This window comes from Nyctereutes procyonoides, unplaced genomic scaffold (assembly GCF_905146905.1).
Source record: "Nyctereutes procyonoides isolate TBG_1078 unplaced genomic scaffold, NYPRO_anot_genome, whole genome shotgun sequence".
Taxonomy (NCBI): Eukaryota; Metazoa; Chordata; class Mammalia; order Carnivora; family Canidae; genus Nyctereutes; species Nyctereutes procyonoides.
Genome location: NW_026575135.1, coordinates 50,844,485 through 50,856,265, shown reverse-complemented (window position 1 = coordinate 50,856,265; position 11,781 = coordinate 50,844,485).

Sequence of the window (11,781 nt, the reverse complement as noted above, 5' to 3'; positions counted from 1 at the left end):
GGGGCACATGGCTGGCTCAGTTGGTTCAGCATCCAACTCGTGATTTCAGCTCAGGTCATGAAATCAGTCCTGGGATCAAGCCCTCCATCAGGCTCTGTGCTCAGCAGGGAATCTGCTTGAGGATTTTTCTCCCTCTTCATCTGCCCCTCTCCCTACTAGCACTCTCTCTCTTTCTCTCTCTTTCTCTCTCAAATAAAGAAATAAATTTAGGGGTGCCTGGGTGGCTCAGGAGTTTAGCACCTGCCTTTGGCCCAGAGCGTGATCCTGGAGACCTGGGATAGAGTCCTGCATCGGGCTCCCTGCATGGAGCCTGCTTCTCTCTCTGCCTATGTCTCTGCCTCTCTCTCTCTCTCTCTCTCTCTCTCTCTCTCTGTCTCTCATTAATAAATAAATAAAATCCTTTTTAAAAAATAGCAAGCATTAGTGAGAATGAGGATGGAATCCTCTTGTGTGCAGTTGATGGAGTTGTAAGATGATACAGCTTCTGGGGGAAATAGTTAGGGGTCCCTTGAAAAGTTAACCATAGAATTATCATGTGGCCCAGCATTTCCACTCCTAAGTACCTTCACCAAAAAAAATGGAAAGCAGGGGCTGGAGCTGATATCAGTACAGCAATGTGCATGGCAGCATCATTCACAACAGCCAAGAGGTGGAAAAACCCCGAGTGTCTATCGACAGACGAATGGGTACACAAAACGGGGTACATCCATGCAATGGAATAGTTTTCAGCCATAAGAAGGAATGGAATTCTGATACACACCACAACACAGGTAAAGCTTGAGAATATTTATGCGAAGTGATGCAAGTCAGACACAAAAGTGTGATTCCACTTACATGTCGTATCTAAAATAGGCATAGTCATAGAGGCAGAAAGTGGATAGGGGCTACCAGAGACTTAGGAGAGAGTTACTGGTTATTGGGTGCAGAGCTTCTGTTTGGGGTGATGGAAAGTGTGGGAAGCAGTGGGGAGGATTACACAACAGTGTTCAGGCCTGCCACTGAACTGAACCACGTGGGAACATGGCTAAAACAGCATATCTTAACGTTGTATATATTTTACCACAATCAAAAACAAAATTCCTGGAAGAGCTTGCTGCAGTGAGGGCTCCAAGGACCCACTCCCAAACTTGTTGAATGGGGGAAGGCCAGGTGGGACTCTTTTCCAGCCAGCTTGCCGAGGCACTCCCATGCGGGTAATCCAAAGGCCTCCTCTAGAAGGCCGATATGCGCTCAGCCCTGTTGCCTGCCTCTTTTGAGAAACACGGGAAGTGAAAGAGGAGGACCTGCCACTGCTTTGCTGAAGCAGGACGCCCACACTTTATGCATTGGCACTGGGTAGGGGGAAGGTAGGCCCCTCCGGGCACTTTCTGAGGGAGAACCCACACACTGTCTCTGCAGGCTGCATCTGCGGGTGGCAGGCTTGGGAGCAGAGGACTGACAAGGACACTGCAGCAAAGCTCTGAGATCCGGGGCCTTGTGGTGGGATCTACCCATCTCTGTGCCAACCCTTGGAGCCTTGTCCTGCACCTTCCCAGTCAAGCTTCTCTGCTGACTCTGACCAAGACCAGAAGCAGGAGACGGCTTGGGAGAAGGCCACTTCTGGAGATGGGCATGCTGTCTTCTTTCTCCCTCATTCTCCCAGTACCAGGGTCAGGTTTGCTCTTCTTTCATCAGCAGTACATGACGTCAGTTCTGGCATTCTTCTCCCAGTGACCAGTGCGATTAACTATATTTATTAACTGTGTCTTTCCTTGCATGGATTTATCAAGTTGTTGGTAAAGAGAATGACTCTGAGCAATTAATTATAAAACATCTCTGAGCTAATATTTGAGTTTGTGCTTGTGTCCTCTCGTTGCCTGGCAACTCAAATATTCTTTGAGATTGGTTTACACTTCTCCTCTGAGTTCCTAAGACTCATTTTCAGAAACGATTTCAATCATGTCCCATCCAGGGAAAATGAGAAAAGAAACCCAGCCTGGAAACTCAAATGTGAGTACTGTTCATCTTAAGGAGGGAAAGAGGGAAAAAGAAAGAGGCTCACTCATTCACTCCCCTGACTTTGAATGAATCCCGGCCAAGTGCTGGGTCTGCAGCAGTCTCGGAAGGTGGGAGTGAGCAAGACACAGCTCTCCCCTCCAGGGAGCAGGGGGAGTGTGGGATGGGGAACACATGGCAACTGGCCACTATGAAATAGTTGACTGGTGGACAGGCAGGGGCAGAGGGAGAAGGCAGGGACAGAGGGGCAGAGGGAGGGCTGGAAGCTTGGCCTGAGGGGTCAGAAAACGAAGGACTTGGGAAGGTTCAGAGATGAGGGGACATGTTGAAGAAACTCTTGGAAAATGGGTATGGCTTTGTAGGCAGAGAGGATGAGGTTGGACTCTGAGCTCTCCAAGCAGTGAAGAGGATCATCTGTAAATGTAGGGACAGATGTGGGGATAGGAAGCTGTAAAGGGGAAAGTAGCCTGACCCCTCGGGCTGGTATGACACATTCACAAGTCCGGACCGGATCCTCTAAGCAGCAAAGAATACTGGAATATTCTGAGCAGGAGAGTGCTGTAGTCATATTTGTGGGGTTTTTTGAATGTATGAACAATTCCATAAAAAGTGGAGAGAAGAGTATAGCAAACCTCCATGAGCTCATACTTAAACTGAACAATTATTAATGTTTTTACAAATTTTCTTAATGTATTTCTTCTTTGCTAAAATTTTTAAAAATATTTTATTTGTGTCTTCATGAGAGACACACAGAGAGAGAGGCAGAGACACAGGCAGAGAGAGAAGCAGGTTCCATGCAGGGAGCCCGATGTGGGACTCGATCCCCAGACCCCAGGATCAGGACCTGAGCTGAAGGCAGATGCTCAACTACTGAGCCACCCAGGTGCTCCTTTGCTAAAATATTTTAAGACAAATCAATTCACCTTATTTAGAAACTTCAGTGTACAACCTTTAAAAATTATGTTTTTTTAAATACAACAACACTATCATTATCATCCCTCATATAATTAACAGGAATTTCTTAACATCTATTACCAAGTTCATAACCAAATGGCCCACTTTGTCCTCAAAATGTGTTTGCTTCAAGGTTGATTTGTATGAATCAGTATTCAAAGCCAGTCTACACGTTGCAGTTATGATTTTTATTTTAGAAAGCACACCCAAGAAAGGTGAAATATGGAAGTTTCAAGTTCCAGAAAGAGGCCAAGTTACATCGCTTCCACTGGAAACATGAGTCTGGAGTTCAGGAGAGCAGATGGGGCTGGAATTACCTCTGCCCCTGGGTGAGAAAGGGTGGCATCTGAGCCCTGGGAGGATGGGTCCTGAGAGGTGGTGGGTTTAGGAGTCTTTGGCAATCTTCTAAGAGAGATTGGGAGTTTGCTGGTGACAGATGTAGCTGAGGGTTGGCTGCCCTGGGCATTGAAAATCCACCTTGAGGGACACCTTGGTGGCTCAGTGGTTGAGCATCTGCCTTTGGCTCAGGTCGTAATCCCAGGGTCCTGGGATCGAGTCCCACATCGGGCTCTTCGCAAGGAGCCTGCTTCTCCCTATGCCTGTGTCTCTGTGTCTCTCATGAATAAATAAATAAAATCTTGAAAAAAAGAAAAGAAGAAAGAAAGAAAGGAAGAAAGAAAGAAAGAAAGAAAGAAAAGAAAGAAAGAAAGAAAGAAAGAAAGAAAGAAAGAAAGAAAGAAAGAAGAAAAAGAAAGAAAGGCACCTTGACGTTTGGTTCAAGGGGACCTGTAGCCCTCTGAGGAAAATCTCAGTGCAGTGGTGAGGGTCAGAGGCTTCTGTGGTGCCCTGAGTGGTGGACAGGCACAGGGGCGAAGGTGGGGAGAGGGACATGGACTGCTTCCTCAGGAAGTTTTAAGAGAAAGTGGATGAGCCACAGTAAGAGAGGGTGGCCAGGCAAAGAGGGGCATTTTTTTTAAAGATTTTATTTATTTATTCATGAGAGACACAGGGAGAGAGAGAGAGAGAGACAGAGACAGAGATACAGGCAGAGAGAGAAGCAGGCTCCATGCAGGGAGCCCGATGTGGGCCTCGGTCCTGGGTCTCCAGGATCAGGCCCTGGACTGAAGGCAGTGCTAAACCGCTGAGCCACCCGGGCTGCCCAAAGAGGGGCATCTTTAGGTATGGTAGGTCTGTGAGCTTCTAAAAGACTAAACGTCTCTAGTTTGTCACTAGACACATGGAGGAAGGGTGAGTGGTGAGTGTAAACTGAGGCCACTTTTGGGAGGATAGCCCAGAAGCACATATCAAGCTCTTTCCAGTGGCCATAGCATTGAGCTTGCCCATAGAAACTGACGCTGAGGAGGTAGAGATGCACACAATGATTAATCTAGGAGGCGTGTTGTTGCTTTATTCGTGATAGGAAAAGCTGAGAGTAGCTTGTAGGTATAATAGGTAAGACTATGGTTACACAGGGATTGTCAGCCTCAGTGTTGACACTTAAGGTCAGACAATTCTTTGTTGTGGAAGCTATGGGATGTTTAGCAGCATCTCTGAAGTCTACCCACTAGATGCCAGGAGCCACCACCCCACTGCCAAGTTGTGACAACCAAAAATGTCTCCAGACATTGCAAAATACCCCCCTGAGGGAGTGGCAACTGAGTTTGGGAACCCCTAGGTTAAGGCAGGATGTGCCCATATAGTGACATATTGCAGGGTCCTAAAGATGGCTTTGGGGAGTGATTAAGAATGCACGCAAGAATCCTTATGATATAATATTAAGGAAAAAAGTTGTACATATAGTTTTTTATAGAAGAATAATGCTAAATGTATGAGTAAGCAAGCATCATACCTGGGAAAAGGTGAGGAGGAAAAATACTGAAATATTAAAGGAATTAACTCTGGATGGTAAGTGATCTGTTTCCAAGCTTTCATTTTTTAGAGAAAAAAAAAACCCACCACATTTTCTACCTTGATTATGAGTCTCTTACACCTATTTACTTGTAAACACAGTGTTGCCACAGACCCACTAATTTATCTTAAGGGAATTTATTATTGATATAACGTACATGCAGAAAAGTTTATAGGCGCATATAGCTCCGTGGAGTTTCACTAAGTGAATGTACTTGTGTAACGCAGCACTCAGATCAAGGAAACAGAACATCAATAGGCCTCCTAGAAGTCTCCCTGTGTCCCCTTCCAGTCACTCCCACCCCTGGGGTGACCCATTTCCTGATTTAAACACCACAGATTCCATTTGCCTGTTTTAAAGCTTTGTGTAGATGGAATCACACATGCAGTGTGAACTCCTTTGGCTCTACATTGTTGGTGAGATTCACTTATGTTATGAATGTGTGTAGTTGTAGTATATTATAATGAGCATGTATTATTTTTAAAATCATAAAGCTATTTTTAAAGATGGCAGATGGCGGCCATTAAAAAGCTGGGATGCTTTCCACTTCCCAGGGAACGTTCTGCAGTCATCTGCTAGGGAGCCAGTCATGGCCTCCAGCCCCTGGCTGGTTGCCCTAGAGGTTGTTTCTCAAGGTCTAGGAAGGATTTGTGCTAATCTCCCCCATCCCCTGGCTCACCTGCCCCCACCAGTGATGCATACTGGTATTTGACCCCCTCCATAAGGAGACCTAGCAGATAAGATGGGGAGCGGGGCCTGTGTCTTACACACAGCTGAGCAGGAAGTGGGGCCTGGGGTGTCCAGAATGTGGCCAGGTGCCCTTGAAGAGAGGGTCTTGATCTCTATTCCCCTGGTGACTGTCACTGATATGCCACTGGGAGAGAATCACAGAAGTTGCCTCATCTGGTCCCCTGGCTTGCCACATTTCTCAGAGTAAAGCACCTCCTGGACACTCCTTTGTTCCTCACAATCTTACAGAGGAGGGGCTGTCACAATTTGCCAGTGGAGGCACCAGGGGACCCATGCTGGGGGAAGGAACTGTTAAGAGGGTGCACGCTGAGCTATGAGCCCAGGCCAGTGTGACCTCAGGGTTGCCTCTCAAGGTCATCCTCCGGCTCCTCCCATCACTGGCTGAGAGCAGGGGGACGGGGGACGGGACTCCATCCGTGTGGTCAGGCAAGTCATTATCTCAGACACCGCGTCAATTGGTTTGACCATAACATGGGCTCGATACCTCTCTTCTTGCCCCGAGCCCCTGCTCTCGCCGGCAGGAACTGCTGGAAAAATATTCTGGAAAAAAGGAGGCATTTTTACGACTCTATCCTCACCTAAACCTGCTGGGCCAGGACAGAGCGCAGACCCTCGGGCTCTGACCGTTATCCTACACTTTGGACCCGGGCGCCTCTGGCTTTGATGTCGTCTTGGTAAATGTCCCCGAGTCACCGGCGGGCTCTGATCTCCCCGGCACCTAATAATTCAAACAGCCCGGGGCACTGAGCCGCTAATCAGCTGGGCAGCCTCTGCAGCTGCAGAGTGAGGTTGAGGGGGGCCAGGGGGTCCCGTTCATCCGTAGGGTCTCATTCCACACCCTGAGGGCCAAGGCCCACGCCACCGTCCCCGGCCCGGGGGGAGGAGAATTCCTGCAGGGACCGAGAGCGGGCATCTGCCCGGCCAGGCGGCCCGTTGCACCGTTTGAATCCCGGCCGTCCTAGCCAGGCCATCGGGTGGGAATTAAAATTTAATTTAGAGAGTCCTGTCTCTGCGGCCCTGGTGGCCGTCGTCTAGGTGATTGACTGGCTGGTTTCTTTCACCTTTGCACGCCTTGGGTTTTTACTGGCGGAGGAAATGAAGGCTGAACTGGGGCAGGAAATTCCATGTACACAGGTGTTTCTGGTTAGCCCCGTGCACCTCGCCCGGGGGCACCACTGGGGGCCAGGGAGGCCTGTGGGCCTGGGGGCTCCTGCGGCCCGGCAGCCGCGGTGGCCCTGCCTGCAGGGACGGCTGGCCAGGGCGCCCAGGCCACTACCGGGCCGACAGGGGCACGAGCCGATGGCCCCGTGGCTGGTCCCAGGGGCCCCAGGACTGCCTGCCGCTGTCACAGGATCACACGGGCGGCCTGGCGGGGGGGCGCCCTGGCCTCTGTGCCTACAGTGGGCGCCTGGTGGCACCAGGGCCTGACCTGAAAGATTAGCAGCGCCCCGAGGTGGTGTTTGCACGTTGTAGCCAGCACTTCATGTGGCTGACCTGGCCCCATTTGCACATCTTCCGAAGGGCTTAGAGATCCACAAAGCACGCCCTCCCTCACTTACAGGGTCTCTGGAGGGGCTGAGGAGGCAGCCTTGAGCTTAGTCTGAGACAAGCCATCGGCAGGGCTTGTGCCGAGGCTGAAGCAGCAGCCTTCCCCATCCCATAATGTCTCCATGCCACCTTTGGGGCATATACAGCATCGGTCACTCACTGCACGAGTAAAGGCACTCGGGGCTCCTGCTCTACCCACACTGTACCTGGAGGGAGGGGCGCTCTGAGAAATGGCACAGGGAGACACACGGGGTGGCTCTGGGCAAATGCTCACCCTCCACCCCACCCACCTCAATTTTCTAATGGGCATCAGAGGAACGAACTCCGCTGTGTTGGCATGCAGATTCAAGAGATACTCACCGTCTGTGATGGGCACACACATAATCTTCCTACAGCTCTCAACTGAGTATCCAGCTCCTTTGCTCCTTAGGAATATCCCCAAGGGAGTCACTCCAAAGGCAAATTGTCTTTTGTACAGTTTAGAGTATTACTTTAGACACAGAAAAAAAATCATAATGAAAGAAAATGCCCATCGATTTGTTGTAGACTGAGGTGTGTCATTGATGTAATAACAAACAGCCAATGACATCACTATGACAAGCATGAAGACATGTGAAATGCCGAGGAAACAACTGAAGGAAACAAGTCTGTGCACCCCAATTGCAACAGTCAGAAAATGTGTGCCTTGAGGGAGACTGGAGGGTGATGCAGGTAATTGTTTATGGAAATATATTTAAGTCATTCAATATTTAAATGCAAAATTTTAAATGAAAATGAAATGAGAACAGAGATAGATATGACTGCGTGTCAGTTATCAAGTTCCTATGTTGAGTAGGGTGTCCTGGGCATACTGGTGAAATGGGGCGAAGTCTCTATGAGGACCCCACATACTGCTGTGGGCCCCTGAAGAGGGTGGGGAGGATCCTCAAGGTTGTCCTCCAGGGTCTGACCGCACACGGCCGCCCCTCGCTGTAAAAGTGAGAGGAATGTGTTTTCATGGCAGATAGGAGCTCTAAGGTTAGGCACCTGAGCAGCCCTATAGACGAGACCTCTTGTTCTTAGTGAAGCACAAATGAATGAGCGTCACCAGTGGCTGTGTGGCCTTGAGGGCTAACCTGAGACCACTGAGAGCCGGCCACCTTGTCCGGGTATTCCAGCCCAGTGTACTACAAGGCACGGAGGGTGGCCTTCTCTCTCTCTCTCTCTCTCTCTCTTTTAAAGATTTTATTTTATTTGAAAGAGAGGGAGGGAGAAGCAGACTCCCCACTGAGCAGGGAGCCCGGTACCAGGCTAGATCCCAGGATCCTGAGAACATGATCTGAGCTAAAGGCAGATGCTAAATAGACTGAGCCACCCAGATGCCCTTGCTCAACATAATTCAAGGCATCATTCAAGGCATCGCTCCATCCTTCTCCTCCCAGGAGCCTCCTCAGCCCTTGTCAGTTGAGGCTCAGAGTGGTTCTAGAATATGGATATGGTCCTGAGTCACTGGAGGGCAGAGGCCAGGCCTCACCCTTTCCCAGAAGCACCGCCCTCTCCCCCCGAGACTTCCTGAATGGCCCTCCATTCCTTCTTATGGAGTTGCCACAGATGCAAACTAATAGTTGGAATAGCAGCAATGACCTGTGAATTTCGATTCCTCTTCTCAAACCACTTGCAGATATTTCTGACACTTTCCCCCACTCAGCCGTCCTGCTTTTTCCTTCCCCTCCCAAAACAGGAGTCATGAAACAGCAATTCACATCCCCTCCCTTCGCATCTCCTGCTCCCCCCCACACCGTGGTTACCACTATGGCTACTTCAGAGATAAGCCTGATTTGACCCACCTTCTGGCACCCTAGTCCCCGCAAGAACCATCACGCAGGGAGAGGGCTGGTCATCTTGGAGAGAACACCAAAGAAAGATAACTTTCAAACACTGAACACTCATTTAAGTCAAACACTGTGCTCAGCACCCTGCATGCATCATCCAGTTTCATTCTTCCAAATCCCCCACGAGATAGGCAGTACTCCTCCTTACAGATGGGAGACATTGAGGCTGCGAGGGGTTGGTCTCTTGCCCAAGGTCATGGAGTTATACGGAGTAGAGCCAGGATCCAGACTTCAGCTGTCTGATTCCAAAGTCTAGGCTTTTCTTTGCTCTAAATCCCTCCACTCAACCTCCTCTTTTGTCTGCAGAATTCTAGGAAGTGTTGGTTCTGTTTCTCATCAGCAGGGCCCCATGCTCCCTGTGGAGCAGGGTCTCTGGGCATTTGCACATCATCCCTACAGGCAAATGTTGGGTGTGCAGAGCCTCATCTCCAGGTCCAGGATGTCCAGAACCAGCTGGAATCAGAGGCATTCTGGCCCTTTTCCTTGCCACATGGAAATGTCATTTGCAATCAGCCGGCTGTAGTTGGAGAGCTGCCTTTTAGGTACAGTGAGTAAAAGGACCACATGGAAACACTCAATGCCTGAGCCAGCCCTGGAGAAGCCCTGGCTCATAGCCACGAATGGCGGCAGGTCCAATAATGTTGAGCTCCATGCATGCGTGTTGCCAAGAAACCAGAGGGGTTTTGGAGACTGACCAGCTCCTCCAGCATGCGAAAAAGCTGTGCATGATGCCAGGCTTATGGATGCTTGAGATGTAGGTCCCTGTTGTGTGACAGAGGGGCCGTGGTCCTGTGGGCTGAGTGCCTTGGTGATGAAATCTTCCATGCCATGGCTGGGGTGGGTGGAGGGCGGTCTAAATCAGGGGACCATGGGCTTCTGAAGTTGTATGCAAGTTTATGCATGTTTCTGTGTCCAACAAGTAGCCATAGCTTTCTTGGCCATTTCTAGTGGATATACAAGACCCACAAAAGGCCAAAGACCCTACTATCCAAGAGACTGCAGTGGAGACCAAGGGATTAAGCCATTCAGCACGTTCAACTCCACCATCACCCCCGGAACTACGGCTGGGGGGAGACGTGCCAGACTGGTGTAAGTATGTGAGGATGGGGAATGGGTATCCAGGTCAGGCTGACCCTCTGAGTGGAATGGAGCTCCTTCTGACTGCCTTCTCAACTCTGACCACACGGGCTGCAGAGAGCAAGCCCCACCCCCATCCCCACCCCCAGGCCTTTAGGGAGGATGGCCTCCACGGCCATCTGTGAGCCTCATCTCCAAGTTTAGAGCTTCCTCCCCAGGTGGGGTTGCCCTCTCTCTGAGCTCCAATTTCCCCATCAGCCTGGGGCCGTATATCTTCTCTTCTTTTCTCCTGGCTGCTTTATAGCTGGCTGGAAACACCTTCCCTTAGCACTTCGAAATGTATCACTTGAAAGCATCTTAACGTTAACCAATGTGATTCTTTTTTAATTTGAAGGGGCTTATTTCTCTGAACGGCTTTCCTGATCATATAGGAGGGCATGCTCCCTAATATTAAACTTTTTCTTTAAAAAGAGCAAAAAAATGACTCACATCTGTTTGATATTTAATTCAAATTGAATGGCAGGACAGGAACAGAATTACACTGCAAACGGCCATAAAGCGCCAAGCATACCAAACCTCCATGCCAGAAAATTTGAAATGACAAAGGATTGAAGGGATGTGGCCTGGACAATGAGGTGTTTCCTACCCAGAAGCCAGAGCTATAGTACACAAGCCGGGAAGAGGTGGGAGGTGGGAGAAGGGCTAACTCTGCACCAGAAGATTTTGTAGGGGACTGGTTCCCCACCACATGTGTGTTTGGGTCTGGGATCCAATCCTCAAACAAGGGTCCTGATCTCATCTGGAATCCAATGCCAGTTGCTCTGGGTTGGGAGGGTGGCCTGTCTGGACCCCCCAAAGGGCTGCCAGGTAAATGCTTGCACACAGTCTGGGTGGCCAATCAGGTACCACCCTGCTCTCCATGTCCTGGAGGCCTCTGGGTCTGGCTATAGCTCAGAGACTGAGCTGAAACTCTCTCTGCTCCCAGCTGATCAATTTACCAAAGACTTCAACATCCGGTGTCTAAGGGGGTAGGGAGATGAGGTGGGGCCCAGAGAGATGTTTTTCCTTCAGAAAAAGAAGGTGGCCTCAAAATGCCAGGCGACCTATATTGCCCTGAGCTCTAAGAGAGAGATCCCAGGAAAGAAGTGAGCACAGCCTCTTTGCTAATACCTGATGGCACATTTTGAAGCCAGGGGATGGATTTCAGGTCCTGGCACAGATGTCTGGTGACATCTGCTAGGCAGGCATTGACAGTGGGGCTCTACAACCCAGTGTCAGCAGAGCCTGTGGGCCACCCCTCACCAGGTGCGTGTGGGTGGAGGGGTGAGAAGAGCGACAATCCACCAGCTCTATGGATTCGGGCACCATTCTCCTCCGTGAATCTTAGTTTCCTCGTCTGTAACAAGGAATCCTCTTAAGATTATTTTAAATAATGTTAAATATTTTATGTATTTTGAATAAAGTTGTAAATATAAACGTGTTCACTTTTAAATGGCAAAACATTGTACGGTTTTCTTAGGAGGCTCACTCTGATTTCTCCAACACTTCTGTGTAGTCACTATTTCAAGGCATTTTCACATTGATTTTTCATTCCTCTGGCCCACCCTTCTCAGGGGCTGCAATTTTCTCTGTATGACTGTGCGGGAGCTGCCTCAAACTGTCTTATAAGAGCTGACT